At 35.9% G+C, this 19028-nt stretch overlaps 1 protein-coding gene across 2 annotated transcripts in view; it reads right to left on the bottom strand.

The window, feature by feature from the left end:
- The window catches only part of LOC120431335 (ras-related protein Rab-27A), a 45190-nt gene extending 35437 nt beyond the window's left edge, over positions 1-9753 (bottom strand). For both annotated transcript variants that reach the window (XM_039596469.2, XM_052706167.1), the window contains exon 1: positions 9575-9753. The gene's annotated coding sequence lies outside the window, so the exon portion shown is untranslated. The remainder of the gene's footprint in view (positions 1-9574) is intronic.
- Between the last annotated feature and the right edge of the window lie 9275 nt (positions 9754-19028).

Raw genomic sequence — 19028 nt, 5'->3', positions numbered from 1 at the left:
TTCCGCTATTAAATCAACTTTTTCAGATTATCAACAATGATGAGTTGCTTGCTCACTTTTATTTGAGCTATTTATTACTTTGGAACAGTCAAAAACACTTTATTTAAGCTGTAATTCATTATCAAAGTGCTGATAGGCCTATAATAGAAATGGGCTGAGAAAGGGTATAGTTCCAATGCTCATTTTTTTTAATATTTAAAAAAATATTTAATTTTGATTTTTTTTTTATTTTTGAAATTTTTAGATTGTTTGGTTTTGGAATGTTTAAGAATTTTACAATATATTCATTGTCTTTAATTTTTTTTGTAGTTTTTCAAATTACTAAAATTTCTAAATGTTTAGAAGTTTTCAAAATTTCGTGTCTTTATAAATTTAATGTTTTTTATTATTTTTGTATTTTTTAAAAATTTTGGTATTTTTCTAATTTTGGGAGTTTTTAAAATTTTTGGATTTTTTTTAAATTTTTGGTATTAATAGAATTTTTGAAATCTTGGAATTTATTTTTTCTTAAATTTTTGAAATTTTCAAAAAATTTGTAATTTTTAATTTTTTTTTGGAATTTTTTAAATCTTTTTTTTTAATTTTTGAAATTTTTGTTAATTTTGGCATTTTATGAAGTTTTGAGTTTTAGGAATTTTAAAAATTTTAGGCATTTTAGGAATTGTTGAAAATTTTGGAAATTTTTGTACTCCGGGAACCGTGGTGTAGGGGTAAGCGTGGTTGCCACTCACCCAGTCGGCCTGGGTTTGATCCCAGAAGGTCCCGGTGGCAAATTTTGAGACGAGATTTGTCTGACCACGCCTTCCGTCGGACGGGAAGTAAATGTTGGCCCCGGACTAACCTAAAAAGGTCAGGTCGTTAGCTCAGTCCGGGTGTAGGAGTCGTCTCCCTGGGTCCTGCCTCGGTGGAGTCGCTGGTAGGCAGTTGGACTGACAATTCAAAGGTCGTCAGTTTGAACCCCGGAAGCTTAGGTGCAAAAAGAGGTTTGCAATCGCCTCAACAATCGAGCCTTCGGACACTTAGTTTCGAGTAGAAATCTCGCAAGCGAGAACACCAAGGCAATGCTGTAGAGCGAATAATTTGATTTTGATTTTTTAATTTTTGAAATTAAAAAAAAATTGGAATTTTTAATTTTTTTTTTATTTTTGACATTTTTGTAAATTTTGACATTTTATGAAGTTTTGAATTTAAGGCATTTTGGGAATTGTTGGAATTTTTGGAATTTTTAGAATTCTCGATATTTTTGTAATTTTTGATTTTTTTTTGGAATTTTTAGATTTGTTGGATATGTTTGTTGAATTTTTGAATATTTTTAAATTTTTGATTTTTTTTGAATTTTTTGGTATTTTTGGAATTTTTGGATTTTTTGGAATTTTCGGAATATTAGGAATTTTGTGGAATTTTAGGAATTTTAGGAATTTTAGGAATTTTAGGAATTTCAGGAATTTTAGGAATTATAAGAATTTTAGGAATTTTAGGAATTTTAGGAATTTTAATTTTTTTTTGAATTTTAGAAATTTCAGGAATTTGATGAATTTTAGGAATTTTAAGAAATTTAGGAATTTTAGGAATTTTAGGAATTTTAGGAATTTTAGGAATTTTAGGAATTTTAGGAATTTTAGGAATTTTAGGAATTTTAGGAATTTTAGGAATTTTAGGAATTTTAGGAATTTTAGGAATTTTAGGAATTTTAGGAATTTCATGAATTTCAGGAATTTTAGGAATTTTAAGAAATTTAGGAATTTTGGGAACTTCAGGAATTTTAGAAATTTTTGGAATTTCAAAAATTTAAAGAATTTTTAAAATTTTAGAAATTTGAGGAATTTTAGGAACTTTAAGAAATTTAGGAATTTTAGGAATTTTAGGAATTTTAGGAATTTTAGGAATTTTAGGAATTTTAGGAATTTTAGGAATTTCAGGAATTTAAGGAATTTAAGGAATTTTAGGAATTGTAGGAATTTTAAGAATTTTTGGAATTTTAGGAATTTTAGGGATTTTAAGAATTTTAGGAATTTTAGGAATTTTAGGAATTTTAGGAATTTTAGGAATTTTAGGAATTTTAGGAATTTTAGGAATTTTAGGAATTTTAGGAATTTTAGGAATTTTAGGAATTTCAGGAATTTCAGGAATTTCAGGAATTTTAGGAATTTTAGGAATTTTAAGAAATTTAGGAATTTCAAAAATTTAAAGAATTTTTAAAATTTTAGAAATTTGAAGAATTTTAGGAACTTTATGAGTTTTAGGAATTTTAAGAATTTTTAAAATTTTAAAATTTAGGAATTTGAGGAATTTTTAAAATTTTAAAATTTAGGAATTTGAGGAATTTTTGAAATTTTAGGAATTTGAATAATTTTAGGAAGTTTAGAATTTTAAGGAATTTTAGAATTTTTTAGGAATTTTAGGAATTTTAGCAATTCTAGGAAATTAAGGAATTTTAAGATTTTTTAGGAATTTTAGAAATTGTAGTTTTTTTTGGAATTTTAGGTATTTTAGGAATTGTAGGAATTAATAGGAATTTTAGAAATTTTAGGAACTTTAGGAATTTTAGAAATTTTTTGAATTTCAAGAATTTAAAGAATTTTTAAAATTTTAGAAATTTGAGGAATTTCAGGAATTTTAAGAATTTTATGAATTTCAGGAATTTCAGGAATTTTTGGAATTTTTGGAATTTTAAGAATTTTAAGAATTTTAAAATTCCCAAAAATTCCCTCAAATTCCTAAAATTACAAAAATTCCTAAAATTCCTAAAATTCATAAAATTCTTAAAATTCCTAAAATTCCTCAAATTTCTAAAATTTTGAAAATTCTTGAAATTCTTGAAATTCCAAAAATTTCTAAAATTTAAGGAATTTAAGGAATTTTAAGATTTTTTAGGAATTTTAGGAGTTTTAGGAATTGTAGGAATTTTGGGAATTATAGGAATGTTAGGAATTTTAAGGATTTTAGGAATTTTAGGAATTTTAGGAATTTTGGTTATTTTAGGAATTTTAGGAATTTTAGGAAGTTTAGGAATTGTAGGAGTTTTAGGAATTTTAGAAATTTTACGAATTAAAATCTTAGGAATTTAAAAATTTATAGGAATTTCAGGAATTCATGGAATTTTAAGAATTTGAGGAATTTTAGTAATTTTAGGAGTTTGAGGAATTTTAGCAATTGTAGGAATTGTGGTAATTTTAGGAATTTCAAAATGAGAGGCGAGAGAAGAAGAGAGCAATCTGGGCCGAACACGATACTACTCTCGGGTAGTAGAACCGAACGTTAACTATTAATAAAGCAGTCTCAACTTGAACTACAACCACGAAGGACGTATTTTGTTAAGCTATCCGAAAAGCACTCTTTAAACCCAAACCCAAGATAAGCTACGGTTCTGGTTAAGGACGTAGCATTCTGGCGACGAAGATTAAAATCAACCGAGTGTGATAAGCTCAACTGAAGTTAGATAAGTTGCGTGCTTTGAAAGTGGGGGATAAGAGTAACCTGTAGTTCCACGTGGTGGTTGATTAACAGTGCACGTGAACGCTAGTGAAAAGCGTTAGCTACGTGACCAGCGAGAAAGGGGCGTGAAAGTTTCCCGGAAAATAAAAATAAAAAGTGTAAAATTGATTAAAATATGCCAGATGACGAGAAAAAGCCCGGAGTGTCCAGCGCGTCACCTTCGGGAGCAGACAAAAGAAAAGGAAAATTCCCTGTGTTTGTCCCGGGGCATAATGTGAACTCATACATGCAGACCGTGGACATGTACTTCACTTTGAATAAAACTCCGGAAGATGAAAAAAAATTGGAATTTATTACAAGTGTGGGTCAAGATACGGCAAATCGCATAATTGGTAGTTTCAAGCCGACAAAAATTGTGGATAAAACGTATGACCAAATAATTGAAAAGTTCAAACAATTATATGAGGAAAAGAAAAACGTGTTTGCCGAGCGATATCGATTAATTACGCGAAAGCAAGCATTGGGCGAATCGTTGGACGATTTCGCTATTGATCTACAAGACATTGTGGAGCATTGTGGTGTTAAAACAGACACCGAAGCAATCCTAGTGCAATCTATCTTTGTGGCGGGGTTGAAGAACGATAGCACTCGGGAGGCAATGTTACGCGACGGTAACGAAAAGCTTGATTTAGCACAATTGCTAGAAAAGGCTAAAGGGCTAGAAGTTGCGACACGTGAGTCGAGGAAAATGTCGCAAAACGAATTTCTGGAAGTGAACTATGTGGATCGCGGGGGCATGCACGTAGGGCATTCGCGGAACGTGGTGAAAAGAGGAAAATTTGGGGAAGCGGCTGCTTCCACCAGCAAGAATAGTGACCTGTACAGCCACCGTGGGACGTTCAAACCTAGCAGTGCAACTGTATGCTACAATTGCTACAATAAGGGCCATTTGTCGTATGATTGCCCGTTCCCGAAGGCCAAGAAACCTAAGTCCAGTGTACCACCACAACGAAATGCTGGGTACAGGAAGAGAGCATTCGAGGAGCGAATTAATCAACTCACGGCGGAGATGGAGCAACTCAAATCATCTCTTCAAGACGACCTGGAGCTTTCAGAGAAGCTTTCGGAGACGGAGAGCGAGGAGGATTCTACAAACTTTGTTAACAATATACTTTTGGGTGAGTCAAGTACAGCACCAGCTTTTGTGAAATTAAAAATAAATGGAAAAATTCATACCATGGAGTGCGATACTGGTGCTTGTGCTACAATATGTTCATTTCAAACTTATTATGAAAATTTTTCCAAACAAACATTATCACCACTAAATAAAACATTCAACGTTATATCAGGTGACAAAGTATCGGTATTAGGTACCTTGCCTGTAAAAGTCCAATTAAAGGACAAAATTGTTGAATTAACCCTAGTAGTGATCGATTCCCAAAAAGAATTTGTGCCTTTAATTGGCCGAGACTGGCTGAACATTATTTGGCCAAACTGGAGAAAAAGCTTCGCTCTCAACTCAGTTAAATCTGAATCCAGAGAGGAATGGACCAAACATGTGGTGAACAATTTAAAAAGAGAGTTTTATAAAGCTTTTGATGAGGATCTCACGCAGCCCATCAAAGATGTTGTAGTTGATATTAAAATTGAAGATAACGCTAAACCATTTATCCACAAACCCTATACAGTGGCATTCAAACACAAAGATAAAGTAGCTAAATACTTAGATGATCTTGAAACAAAAGGAATTATCACAAAAGTAGAATATGCCGAGTGGGCTTCTCCCATAGTAGTGGTGGTGAAACCAAACAAAACTGACATCAGAATTTGTATGGACGGTTCTAAAACTGTTAACCCTCATATAACAACACATCATTATCCCTTGCCGCTCATAGAAGAACTGATTACTAATAAAAGTGGAGCAAGAGTTTTTGCATTGATTGATTTACGAGGCGCATACCAACAACTTGTGGTTTCAGAACAAACAAAAAAATTATTAGTAATTAACACCCACAAAGGTCTTTATGCATTCAATCGACTACCTTTCGGGGTTAAACCTGCAGCTACTCTTTTCCAATGTGCAATGGATAATATTCTCAATGGAATTCCAAATGTTCAGGCTTACATAGATGACATCCTTGTATGGGCAAATTCAGATAATGAGTTACTTGGTAGGCTTAAAGTTGTGTTGAAAAAATTAGCTGAACATAATGTAAAAATCAACACCGATAAATGCAAATGGTTTGTGCCCCAGGTGAAATATTTGGGCCACATTCTCTCGGAGGCAGGAGTTTCGCCAAATCCGGAGAAAGTGGAAGCGATAACGGCCGTGCCAGTGCCAGAAACCAAAACACAACTAAAGGCATTTCTCGGCATGATAACATTTTACAATAAATTTGTGTCAAAACTTAACTTATTACTAACACCACTATATAACTTGCTTACAAAAGATGCGATATGGAATTGGACAACACAGTGCCAAACCGCATTTGAAAACAGCAAGAGAGCTATCTGTAGTGCACAAATACTTACACACTTCGATCCTACCAAGCTTATTACTGTAACGTGTGATGCAAGTGATGAGGGCATCTCTGGGGTTTTAAGCCACAACATAATGGGGAAAGAAAAGCCAGTTTTCTTTATTTCGAGAAGATTATCCAAAGCAGAAAGAAAGTATCCCATTTTGCACAGGGAGGCTCTCGCTATTGTATTTTCCATGGAAAAATTTTACAAGTATGTTCTTGGTCAAAAAGTTTTGATAGTCACTGATCATAAACCTTTAGTGGGTGTTTTCGATAATAAAAAGAATGCACCGATAGTAATTGCAAACCGGTTAGAGCGCTATTTCTCACGATTGTCGATTTTTGAGTTCACCATCATCTACAAACCAGGCAAAGATAATCATGTAGCAGATTGTCTCTCTAGGTTACCAATACAACAACAAATATGTCAAGCTGATTTAGATGAAAGTAAACGAAGCTCTCCAAATTGTTTGAATTTTTTAGTGGAAAACCACGAGTTTAACCTGAATGCCAAATTAATTGCAGAGCAGACGAAGCATGATCCAATTCTCTCTCAAATTATCCAATTTATCGAAAATGGATGGCCATCTAGAATATCTTGTAAATCTGTTAAAAATTTCTATTCAAAAAAACATGAATTAAATATCGAAGCAAATTGTTTGATATTCAGGAACAGGGTTGTATTACCAACATCATTAAAAATGTATGCACTTCAACTACTGCATGCAAATCACAGAGGAATTCAAAAAATGAAACAATTATCAAGACAATTTGTTTATTGGGAGGGAATTGGCGTAGATATTGAGGTTTTTGCTAACTCTTGTAAAATTTGCCAATTAAAAGGAATTGATAGAACACCACAAATATACGGCAATTGGCCATTAGCTTCAACAACATTTGAGCGAGTGCATATTGACTTTTTCCAGAAATACAATCGCACTTTCTTAATATTAGTAGACGCACACTCACGATGGGTTGAAATAATAAGAATGAACAAAACAACAGCAGAAGAAGTGGCCCAGGAACTTGACACAATTTTTGCCACCTTTGGTTTTCCTGGCTCCATGGTGAGTGACAATGGGCCTCCATTTAGTAGCCAAAAATTCTCATCATTTTGTAAGGCAAGAAATATTGAACATATTTTTTCACCACCGTACCACCCAGCCAGCAACGGACTTGCTGAAAGAGCGGTTCAAACCACAAAAGCGGTGCTGGACAAACTAATCAATGAAAAAGATTCCCTTTCATCGTTACAGATAGACAATAATATTCGCACATTTCTACATCATCATCACCAAACTCCCACAACTGGAGACCGAATTATTCCAAACGAGAGAGTTTTCAACTTTATTCCACGTTCTGAACTTATAAATTTAAGAGAAAAGAAAACAGTTTTCTGCACGAATTACGAAAATGAAAACACTAGAAAATTTAAGAAAAACGATAAGGTAATTTACACTTATAAGATGAATGGGAAGAAGTTCACTCATGAAGCTGTAATCATAAAGCCAATGTCAGAATTAATTTTTCTTATTCAAATTCAGGGAAACATTCGCAAAGCTCATGTAAACCAATTAAAAAGAATCCCACAAGTTCCATTTACATTAAAAATCAGGCCAGATAATTCTACTCCCATACACCCAAACAACACATCCCCAACATTGTCAACAAACAGTTCTGATGAAGAAGACAACACAAAAGATTCGTCAGCTGATGTAGAGGCAAACAATAAAGAATCATCAACTGAAGAGTCACTTTCATCAGCTGACGAAGAAACAGAACCAAAACAAAAAGACAAACCAATTCGGCGATCCAAAAGAAGCAAAAGTTCTAGGCACAGCTCTCTCAATTTGAAAGTTCTTGGTAAAAAGAAATGATCAAGGTTGTCGAATTAGGGTTTTGTCCTAAAAGGGGGGAGATGAGAGGCGAGAGAAGAAGAGAGCAATCTGGGCCGAACACGATACTACTCTCGGGTAGTAGAACCGAACGTTAACTATTAATAAAGCAGTCTCAACTTGAACTACAACCACGAAGGACGTATTTTGTTAAGCTATCCGAAAAGCACTCTTTAAACCCAAACCCAAGATAAGCTACGGTTCTGGTTAAGGACGTAGAACAAAAATTTCAGGAATTTTAGGAATTTTAGAAATTTTTGGAATTTTTGGAATTTTAGAAAAATTTTGAATTTTAGTAATTTTTGAGATTGAACGAATCTTAGAAATTTTAGGAATATAAGGAATTTGAAAATTTTCAGGAATTTCAGGAATTTTTGGAATTTTTGGAATTTTTGGAATTTTTGGAATTTTTGGAATTTTTGGAATTTTTGGAATTTTTGGAATTTTTGGAATTTATGGAATTTTAGGAATATTAGGGATGTTAGGAATTTTAGGGATTTTAGGAATTTTATGATTTTTTGGGACTTTAGGAATTTCAAGAATTCTAGGAATTTTATAAATTTCAGGTATTTTGGGTATTTTAGGAATTTTGTTGAATTTTAGAAATTATAGGAAGTTATGGAATTTTTGGATTTTGATTTTTGAATTTTTGAAATATTTTGATTTTTTTATTTAAGAAATTTTGAAAAGGGATTTGTCAAACTTAAATTAAATTTAAAAATTAAACAATTATTTAGGTAAAAATAGAATGAAAAAAATAGATTCACAAATTAAAAATTACAAAGTTTTTGTGTAAACCGTTCTCACTAAGAAATGAAAAAGTTAGCCAAATGTCAGATTGGAATAAATTTCACTCAGAATTCAACGAAAATTAGTAGTGAAATTTATAGTGAAAATTCACTCAAATTTGATAGTTGCCCATTTACTCATTTCTGAGACGTCATCAGTTTGAAGAAATCTGAGTAATTTAGAAAATTTGGTCAAAACTCAAGATCTACTTCGCTTAATTTTCTGTGGAAACGTTCTCTTCCGAAACGTTATTAATATCTTAGCAACCAAGTGTCGCTCCTTTCACGACAGTCTCAAACATGTCACGCCAATTTCCAGTTTTGCAACTGTTTTTGACACCCGTCGCCTACTGCTTCACAGCGTGCACGTGTTACCTGTCTGTCGCGCTCGCGCTACACTCAGACATTAATCTACCCAATTAAATTTCCATAACCGCGCACTCGCTCGCTGGCACCTTCTGCGCGTTCCGCCCCAAATTACCAAACTCACAAACACACTCGCCAAAGCTCGGTGGTGGCAGCTCATCGCGCAATTTGCATAATTTCAGGAGCATTGCGCCCCAAAGTATGCATATCGCCCCTGGCGACATCTAGCGGTAAATTAGAGCACGACGGATAGAAAAAGAAAAGATGAAACGTTCGAGCATCTTTTCACTTTCCCTTTCATTCATCCTGCCAGCTTCCAGCCCCCCTAAATTTACGATGAGTTACGGTTGAGCTGGACACACATACACAAACACACACAAATCAAGGACGAGCCCCCGGATGAAAGCGTCCACACACTTTGTTGGTAGAGAGGCAGAAACTGTGTCCTGGAGGGAAAACTGTGGAAAATAAACCAACCGATAGCGCGTGTGCTTCCTGTAGGGGAGAGTGTGGAGCATGCACCTGTTGCGCGCGGTCCGAATCCCTTAACACTTTAAAAGCTTCGCACCTTCAAAAACAGCTTGCTACGATTCGACGCGCCACGCTGTCTGCGGAAGTTGGCCCCCTCGAGGTTAGGAAATATTCCACTGTGGAAAGGAAAAAAAGAGTGCAGAGGGAAATTCACGCGCGCGCGCCTGCTACGATGCACACTCGAACTATTCGGAAAATGCGACCGTTCCGTTGAGAAGCGCGAATGCTACTGAATGGCACTGGAAGTGTGAACCAAACTGATAAGGCCGCCGCCGTCGTTCGGGTCGCCACGGCAGGTTCGGGCAACAGGCTGCCTGATATCAAAATTCGAAGCTAGCTCACAGCTGGAAAAGGGATGTTGCGTGGAAGTGAGAGTGAGGCATTTTCCCGGATTTTCAAACCTGCTTGAAAGCTTTCATATCGGATGGCTATGGGACGGAGCTTTGGATAAAGTTGAAGCTTTTGGTTTTGATTCGAAGTTTTTGACGTGGTTAATAAGTAGGGTTAGTGAAATTTCACGATTTCGCGGACAGCGTGAAATTTTGCTTTTTCCGCGAAATCCCGTGAAATTGTATGTTTGTGTGAAACTGTAACGATATTTCTTAAAATAATTTATCAAACTCAAATAGGAATCAAAATAATCTTAGTAATTACTGCAAAGTTAAGCGGTTTAATTACTAATGTAGGGTTAGTAATTTTTGACGATTTTGTGTACGGCTTAAACATCGTGAAATTTATCAATTTTCTCAAATATTTTTTTAAATAGCTAAATAATAAATATTTGATCCATAAAAACTATTTAAGTAATTTTATTATTTTTCAATTGAAATGTTTGATATGAACCATTTGAAGAATTTTTCCGTTTTTTCAGTTTTTTAGAAACTAACTAAATTTAGTAAAACATTCATTTGTTGTAATACACATTTTGCTGCTATTTTATTTGAAGGTATTTTTTCAATAGAAATTCAAATTATCCAGCTTTATTTTGTTCAAAACAAAAGGAAGAGTATTTTTTATTTTTCAAACAACCTTTTAAAAACATTTCCATTTTTTTCTTAGTCCTGTTTAATTTGACCAATATTTGATTATTTAAGTGGACAATTCCCGTTAAAAAATATAAAATACACTTTTTCGTTTTCTGTTCTCATTTTGAATTAAATATTTCGATTTTGTTAGAAATCATATTATTTTTGCCTATTGATTTTAAATTATGTTTTTGATAAGTGAGATGAAAACTCCAAAAATATTTTTAATGGGCTTAGGTTGTTGCAAATATTTTCAAAGTTTATGTCGCCCGCCCCCCCCCCCCCCCCAACCGCTCTGAAAAATGAGGGGGCAAAAAATATTTTTATCAAATAACTTCAAATTTTTAAAGGAAACATCTAATCAACTGGAAACAATTTTTAACGCATTTTCCCGCGTTTTAAATCATATTTTGTTGTCTGAGATCGATCAGTTTTTTTTTTCAATTTTTGTGAAATTCCAATGTAGGGGAACAGCATCTAATTCCAGCGTGCCTCTAATGTTGGCAGGTAAGGACTTTGACATTCAATTAAAGCTAATTAAAAGCGTTTTCAACTGAAATCGAGTGATAAATAGCTTAATAAGAAGTGAGCAAGCAAGTTTCTATCAAAAGTTTTGCAAAATTAGTTGTTTAAATCAGTCATGCTTTTGAACGGGTTCTCCGTTCGTTCAAGTTCACACAGCAACACGGAAAATAACAGCTCTGAGAACGAACGCTCGTCTCTAAGAAACGTTCGTTCAGTAGGCTTTTTTGAAACGAACGGAGAACCCAGTTCAGAACTCTAGCTTTTTCCTTTGATGGGACCTCAGTAGACCAGCTGAACTTCATTCACTTTTAATCACCCCTTGACATATCAGCCCTGCTAGCTCAGTGGTAACACATAAGTGTAGTAATCAAAGGTAGTGAGTTCGAGAATTCGAATGATTTGTTTTTGTTTTTTGTGTAGTTCGAATCATTTTTTTTCATAAACTTGAAAGCTTTAAATTTGTTCAAAACCTCTGAGGCACGAAAAAGTGACGTTCTGTTTTTGGAACGAAAACCAATGGCTCCTGCGCTGTGGGTTCAGTTCACACTGAAGAACGAGAACGAACGCAGAACGGGTTCCGTGCAAATTGCATGAAAAAAAAAATAGAGAAAAAAAAAGAGATAGAGAGATAATCAGCAAATTGGATGGAGTTAGGAGCGAGTGCTTAACCTGCCAAACATATGAGAATTTCCCCTACAGCACCGGAAAAAGTTTTTTTTTTCGGCGAAAACAAAATTTCTTCAATACTCTGATATTTTGAAAACTAATGATTGCAAATAAACAGGGCAGATGTAAAATGCATTTTAAAACACTTGTTTTTATTCAAATGTTATTACCATGGCTTGTTGTTTAAATTTTTATATTTTTTAGCGCCCCTTTTGTGTCACGTTCAAATTTATTGAAGTTTTTTTTTAGTTTATTGAAGAATAATATATAATGAAGCATAACAAGTAGTTTCTGTGATTTACACATAAGATTGTCAGAGTTATTTTAACATTTTTCACGTTCCGCGAAATTTGCGTGAAATTTGGTGTTTTGAAATTGAGGTCCCCGTGAAATTTGCAATTTTCATGCGTGAAAAATCACTAAGCCTAATAATAAGGTAAATGGAGGATATAGAGGTCGCGACTCGCGACCAAAGGTAAGGCGGTTTTTCAAGCTGTCAAAATAGTTAGCACGAAACCTGGAATTTATATGAAGAAATTCTGAAAAGTGAAAATTTGTCCATTTTCCGGGCAAATTTCACCGGATATTTTTTCTGTGAGGTTGTTAAGCATGCCAAACTGAACCGAATTACGCTTTTAAAACACACATTTTTTTTAATTAAATTTAACTAATCGTAAAATGGTCAAATTTTCACTTTTCAGAAATTCTTCATATAAAATCCGGGTTTCGTGCCAAGTTGAATCCATAGAGCGTCGAAAATCGATTCAGTGTGATTTTAAAGCGATTTTTCCGATTAAAATTCATTCTGAATCGTCTTATTGACGAAGATGAAAATGATGTCCAGCCATACAGTTAAACCTACACCCGAGCTACGCCTAAGGGTGCCTACAGAGTGGACGCTACAAGCGATGCTACAAGCGACGCGACTAATTTGACAGACCAAGCGACTATACGCGACAACGCGCGACTGGATTTTTGCCCCAGAGTGGACGCGACTAGAAGCGACTCCAAGCAACGCGACTGAAAGAAGCAATTTCGATGCAAACATAATATCTTTTGATGTTAAATGCAGTATTTGTTGTGCTCTAGTTCCAGAAATGGTTCTCCGAAATAATTTGGTGGCCACTGGCCACTCCAGAACCGATACTCAATGTCCCCCGGGGAACAACCGAAGAGGCCAATATCTGATCAGAGCAAAACCTGTCGTTATTGGAATCTTTTTTTTTCATTTTGAAAGGACAGACATGGACAACCTAAATAATTGAATAGCCACTGGCCACTTTGGAACCGGTTCTGAATGTCCCCCAGGGAACCACTGATATGACCAGTATCTGATCAGAGCAAAACCTGTCAAAATTGGTATTGAAATTCTTTTTTTTAGAAGAACATCTCAGAAAAAAAATATTTTGGAAGAACATTCTGAAAATTTAGATTGACCTGGCCACTCCGGAACCAGTTCTGAAACACATAAATTTAGAAATTCAAAAATACAAATACAGAGCAAATGTTCGCTAACTGAAACGAATTCGAATTAAAAAGCACTCAAATGTTATAACCAGTTGTCAAACTGGCTTCGACATTTCAACCCCATTGTTCGACGATATCCGAGCACGTTAATTTGCTTTTTAATTATCCGCACAATCCGTACTATCCGGATATTTGTAACAAAACATAATAGTTTTGGAGATTTTGCCTAATATTTTTTACTTTAATCATTATCTGGGGTGGATATGGTAGAGCACCCAGAAATCGCCATGCTCCAGTATTCACCCACTTACAGAGTTTAAACTGTGTTTAACTAACTTATACCATTTTTGGATAGAATGCAGGTACTTAGCCGGGTCCGGTGGCGCAGTGGTTAGCGTGGTAGCCTCTCACCCCAGTATGGTCTGGGTTCAATCCCAGACGGACCCGGTGGCATTTTTCGAAACGAGATTTGCCTAATCACGCCTTCTATCGGATGGGGAAGTAAAACGTCGGTCCATTAGCGTAAAAGAGGTTTTGAGTGACTCACCACACATAACCTTCGGACGCCTAGAAATGAGTAGAAACTTGCAACAGAGCCCACAAAAGACCCGGGGGTCGTTAAAGTGGATTGCTTTTTTTTGCAGGTACTTATTTATTGATTTCCAACACTTATCAAACCTGAACTAATTAGTTTATTCATGAAACTGGTAGAGGGGTAATTTATGAAACTTGTTTTATGCAAAAATGGATATTTTATATCGAATTAACACAGCGTTGCTAAGTGGGTCAAAGTATCTCGAAAAGATTTTACAGACTTTTAAAATTTTATTTACTCCACTTAAAGTTTTTGCTTTGAAGGCACAGTCTACCTTATTTTTAAATATTTTTTTTTAATTTTTAAATTTATAAATAAAAAATAATAAAAAAAATATTGAAAAAGGAGCAAAATAATCAAAAGTTTAAAATTTTCAAAAAATTATCGGTTTAGAACATAACCATTAAAATTTTTATCAATGCTATATAAGAATTAAAAAAACGAAGAAATTATAATTTCAAAAAAAATTTAACTTTTAAAAATCAATATTTAAAAAAAAATTAAGTACATTCAAATAATAAGAAATCTCAACGTTTCGTACTCCGCAGTTAATTTAAGAATTTAAGAATTTAAGAATTTAAGAATTTAAGAATTTAAGAATTTAAGAATTTAAGAATTTAAGAATTTAAGAATTTAAGAATTTAAGAATTTAAGAATTTAAGAATTTAAGAATTTAAGAATTTAAGAATTTAAGAATTTAAGAATTTAAGAATTTAAGAATTTAAGAATTTAAGAATTTAAGAATTTAAGAATTTAAGAATTTAAGAATTTAAGAATTTAAGAATTTAAGAATTTAAGAATTTAAGAATTTAAGAATTTAAGAATTTAAGAATTTAAGAATTTAAGAATTTAAGAATTTAAGAATTTAAGAATTTAAGAATTTAAGAATTTAAGAATTTAAGAATTTAAGAATTTAAGAATTTAAGAATTTCAAATGTTTAGATTTTTAAAATTTCAGGTTTTAAAATTCTATAGAATTTTAGAATGATGATCTCGATGATGATCTGTTTTCCTTGAGAATTAGTGACGGCTTCACCTGAATTGCTTACTACATTACCATAGTAGTCCTACATTTTTACCAATGAATCAAGATTTTGCATTGTGTCCAATGTCCATACAAAAATGTTTTCAAAATACAAATTCAAAAGACGCTTACTGAAAAGTGTTCTGATCGATACGATTTCTTTGACAAAGTTTTGCAGTCCAGCCTCGATTATCCGAAGGTTTCTATGGGACTTTGGGGTTCTATGTGGACTTCCGATAATCGTATAAAATTTTTGTTTTGTTTTTTTTGTATTTTGTTACTTTGAACAAATTTAAGTTCTGCAACTCCATTTTATTAAAATTCAAATGGTTGATTGTCATCCAAGTACATTTTCCTTATGAACGCCATGGACCATTTCCGAGATGTCCTTCCAAAATGAAGAATTTCGATACCAATATTGACCGGTTTTGCTCTTATCAGATATTGGCCACTTCGGTGGTTCCCCGGAGGACATTCAGAACCGGTTCCGGAGTGGCCAGTGGCCACCAAATTATTTCGGTGGACCCTTTTTGAGATGCCCTTCCAAAATGAAGAATTTTGATACCAACATTGACTAGTTTTCTTCTGATCAGATATTGGCCACATCGGTGGTTCCCCGGAGGACATTTAGAACCGGTTCCGGAGTGGCCAGTGGCCACCAAATTATTTCGGTGGACCCTTTCTGAGATGCCCTTCCAATATGAAGAATTTTGATACCATGATTGACTAGTTTTCTTCTGATCAGATATTGGTCACTTCGGTGGTTCCCCGGAGGACATTTAGAACCGGTTCCGGAGTGGCCAGTGGCCACCAAATTATTTTGGTGGACCATTTCTGAGATGTTATTTTGGTGGACCATTTCTGAGATGTCCTTCCAAAATGAAGAATTTCGATACCAATATTGACTGGTTTAGCTTTGATCAGATATTGGCCACTTCGGTGGTTCCCCGGAGGACATTCAGAACCGGTTCCGGAGTGGCCAGTGGCCACCAAATTATTTCGGTGGACCCTTTTTGAGATGCCCTTCCAATATGAAGAATTTTGATACCAACATTGACTAGTTTTCTTCTGATCAGATATTGGCCACATCGGTGGTTCCCCGGAGGACATTTAGAACCGGTTCCGGAGTGGCCAGTGGCCACCAAATTATTTTGGTGGAACATTTCTGAGATGTCCTTCCAAAATGAAGAATTTCGATACCAATATTGAATGGTTTTGCTTTGATCAGATATTGGCCACTTCGGTGGTTCCCCGGAGGACATTCAGAACCGGTTCCGGAGTGGCCAGTGGCCACCAAATTATTTCGGTGGACCCTTTTTGAGATGCCCTTCCAATATGAAGAATTTTGATACCAACATTGACTAGTTTTCTTCTGATCAGATATTGGCCACATCGGTGGTTCCCCGGAGGACATTTAGAACCGGTTCCGGAGTGGCCAGTGGCCACCAAATTATTTCGGTGGACCCTTTCTGAGATGCCCTTCCAATATGAAGAATTTTGATACCATGATTGACTAGTTTTCTTCTGATCAGATATTGGTCACTTCGGTGGTTCCCCGGAGGACATTTAGAACCGGTTCCGGAGTGGCCAGTGGCCACCAAATTATTTTGGTGGACCATTTCTGAGATGTTATTTTGGTGGACCATTTCTGAGATGTCCTTCCAAAATGAAGAATTTCGATACCAATATTGACTGGTTTAGCTTTGATCAGATATTGGCCACTTCGGTGGTTCCCCGGAGGACATTCAGAACCGGTTCCGGAGTGGCCAGTGGCCACCAAATTATTTCGGTGGACCCTTTTTGAGATGCCCTTCCAATATGAAGAATTTTGATACCAACATTGACTAGTTTTCTTCTGATCAGATATTGGCCACATCGGTGGTTCCCCGGAGGACATTTAGAACCGGTTCCGGAGTGGCCAGTGGCCACCAAATTATTTTGGTGGAACATTTCTGAGATGTCCTTCCAAAATGAAGAATTTCGATACCAATATTGAATGGTTTTGCTTTGATCAGATATTGGCCACTTCGGTGGTTCCCCGGAGGACATTCAGAACCGGTTCCGGAGTGGCCAGTGGCCACCAAATTATTTCGGTGGACCCTTTTTGAGATGCCCTTCCAATATGAAGAATTTTGATACCAACATTGACTAGTTTTCTTCTGATCAGATATTGGCCACATCGGTGGTTCCCCGGAGGACATTTAGAACCGGTTCCGGAGTGGCCAGTGGCCACCAAATTATTTTGGTGGACCATTTCTGAGATGTCCTTCCAAAATGAAGAATTTCGATACCAATATTGACTGGTTTTGCTTTGATCAGATATTGGCCACTTCGGTGGTTCCCCGGAGGACATTCAGAACCGGTTCCGGAGTGGCCAGTGGCCACCAAATTATTTCGGTGGACCCTTTTTGAGATGCCCTTCCAATATGAAGAATTTTGATACCAACATTGACTAGTTTTCTTCTGATCAGATATTGGCCACATCGGTGGTTCCCCGGAGGACATTTAGAACCGGTTCCGGAGTGGCCAGTGGCCACCAAATTATTTCGGTGGACCCTTTCTGAGATGCCCTTCCAATATGAAGAATTTTGATACCATGATTGACTAGTTTTCTTCTGATCAGATATTGGTCACTTCGGTGGTTCCCCGGAGGACATTTAGAACCGGTTCCGGAGTGGCCAGTGGCCACCAAATTATTTTGGTGGACCATTTCTGAGATGTTATTTTGGTGGACCATTTCTGAGATGTCCTTCCAAAATGAAGAATTTCGATACCAATATTGACTGGTTTAGCTTTGATCAGATATTGGCCACTTCGGTGGTTCCCCGGAGGACATTCAGAACCGGTTCCGGAGTGGCCAGTGGCCACCAAATTATTTCGGTGGACCCTTTTTGAGATGCCCTTCCAATATGAAGAATTTTGATACCAACATTGACTAGTTTTCTTCTGATCAGATATTGGCCACATCGGTGGTTCCCCGGAGGACATTTAGAACCGGTTCCGGAGTGGCCAGTGGCCACCAAATTATTTTGGTGGAACATTTCTGAGATGTCCTTCCAAAATGAAGAATTTCGATACCAATATTGAATGGTTTTGCTTTGATCAGATATTGGCCACTTCGGTGGTTCCCCGGAGGACATTCAGAACCGGTTCCGGAGTGGCCAGTGGCCACCAAATTATTTCGGTGGACCCTTTTTGAGATGCCCTTCCAATATGAAGAATTTTGATACCAACATTGACTAGTTTTCTTCTGATCAGATATTGGCCACATCGGTGGTTCCCCGGAGGACATTTAGAACCGGTTCCGGAGTGGCCAGTGGCCACCAAATTATTTTGGTGGACCATTTCTGAGATGTCCTTCCAAAATGAAGAATTTCGATACCAATATTGACTGGTTTTGCTTTGATCAGATATTGGCCACTTCGGTGGTTCCCCGGAGGACATTTAGAACCGGTTCCGGAGTGGCCAGTGGCCACCAAATTATTTTGGTGGACCATTTCTGAGATGTCCTTCCAAAATGAAGAATTTCGATACCAATATTGACTGGTTTTGCTTTGATCAGATATTGGCCACTTCGGTGGTTCCCCGGAGGACATTTAGAACCGGTTCCGGAGTGGCCAATGGCCACCAAATTATTTCGGTGGACCCTTTCTGAGATGCCCTTCCAATATGAAGAATTTTGATTTTTTTTATTTTTTATTTACAATTTAAAATTCATTTCGAACCATTTTGCAATTTTTTAATTAAATGTACTTTATTTATTGCATTAAACAATTCTTCTGCTCATTTTGTTCGAAATTTTGAATAGCGAAAAGCTGAACAAAACATCAGAATCAATTTAAATCGCTTGATTTGCAAGCGACTGACCTCGGTTTGCACAGGTCGGTCGCGCGACCAATTTGACAGTTGCTTGTTCGTCGCTTGTAGCGCAGCGAAAAATCGCTTCTACTCTGAATAGGCGAGCGATTTCTGCTGGCCGCAAATGAGTCGCGCGTAGTCGCTTCGCCTGTCAAATTAGTCGCGTCGCTTGTAGCGTCGCTTGCAGCGTCCACTCTGTAAGGGCCCTTACTAATAATAGTAGAGGTGGGCAAAACCGCTCTTTTTTAGGAGCCGCTCATTTTCGTTCGCTCATTAAAAAGAACCGCTCTTTTGAACGGCTCTTTCGCTCTTTTTCAAAGTTTGGATAAAG

The sequence above is a fragment of the Culex pipiens genome, chromosome 1 (assembly GCF_016801865.2).
Source record: "Culex pipiens pallens isolate TS chromosome 1, TS_CPP_V2, whole genome shotgun sequence".
In the NCBI taxonomy this organism is placed as follows: Eukaryota; Metazoa; Arthropoda; class Insecta; order Diptera; family Culicidae; genus Culex; species Culex pipiens.
This window is presented reverse-complemented; position numbering and strand designations above follow the sequence as displayed.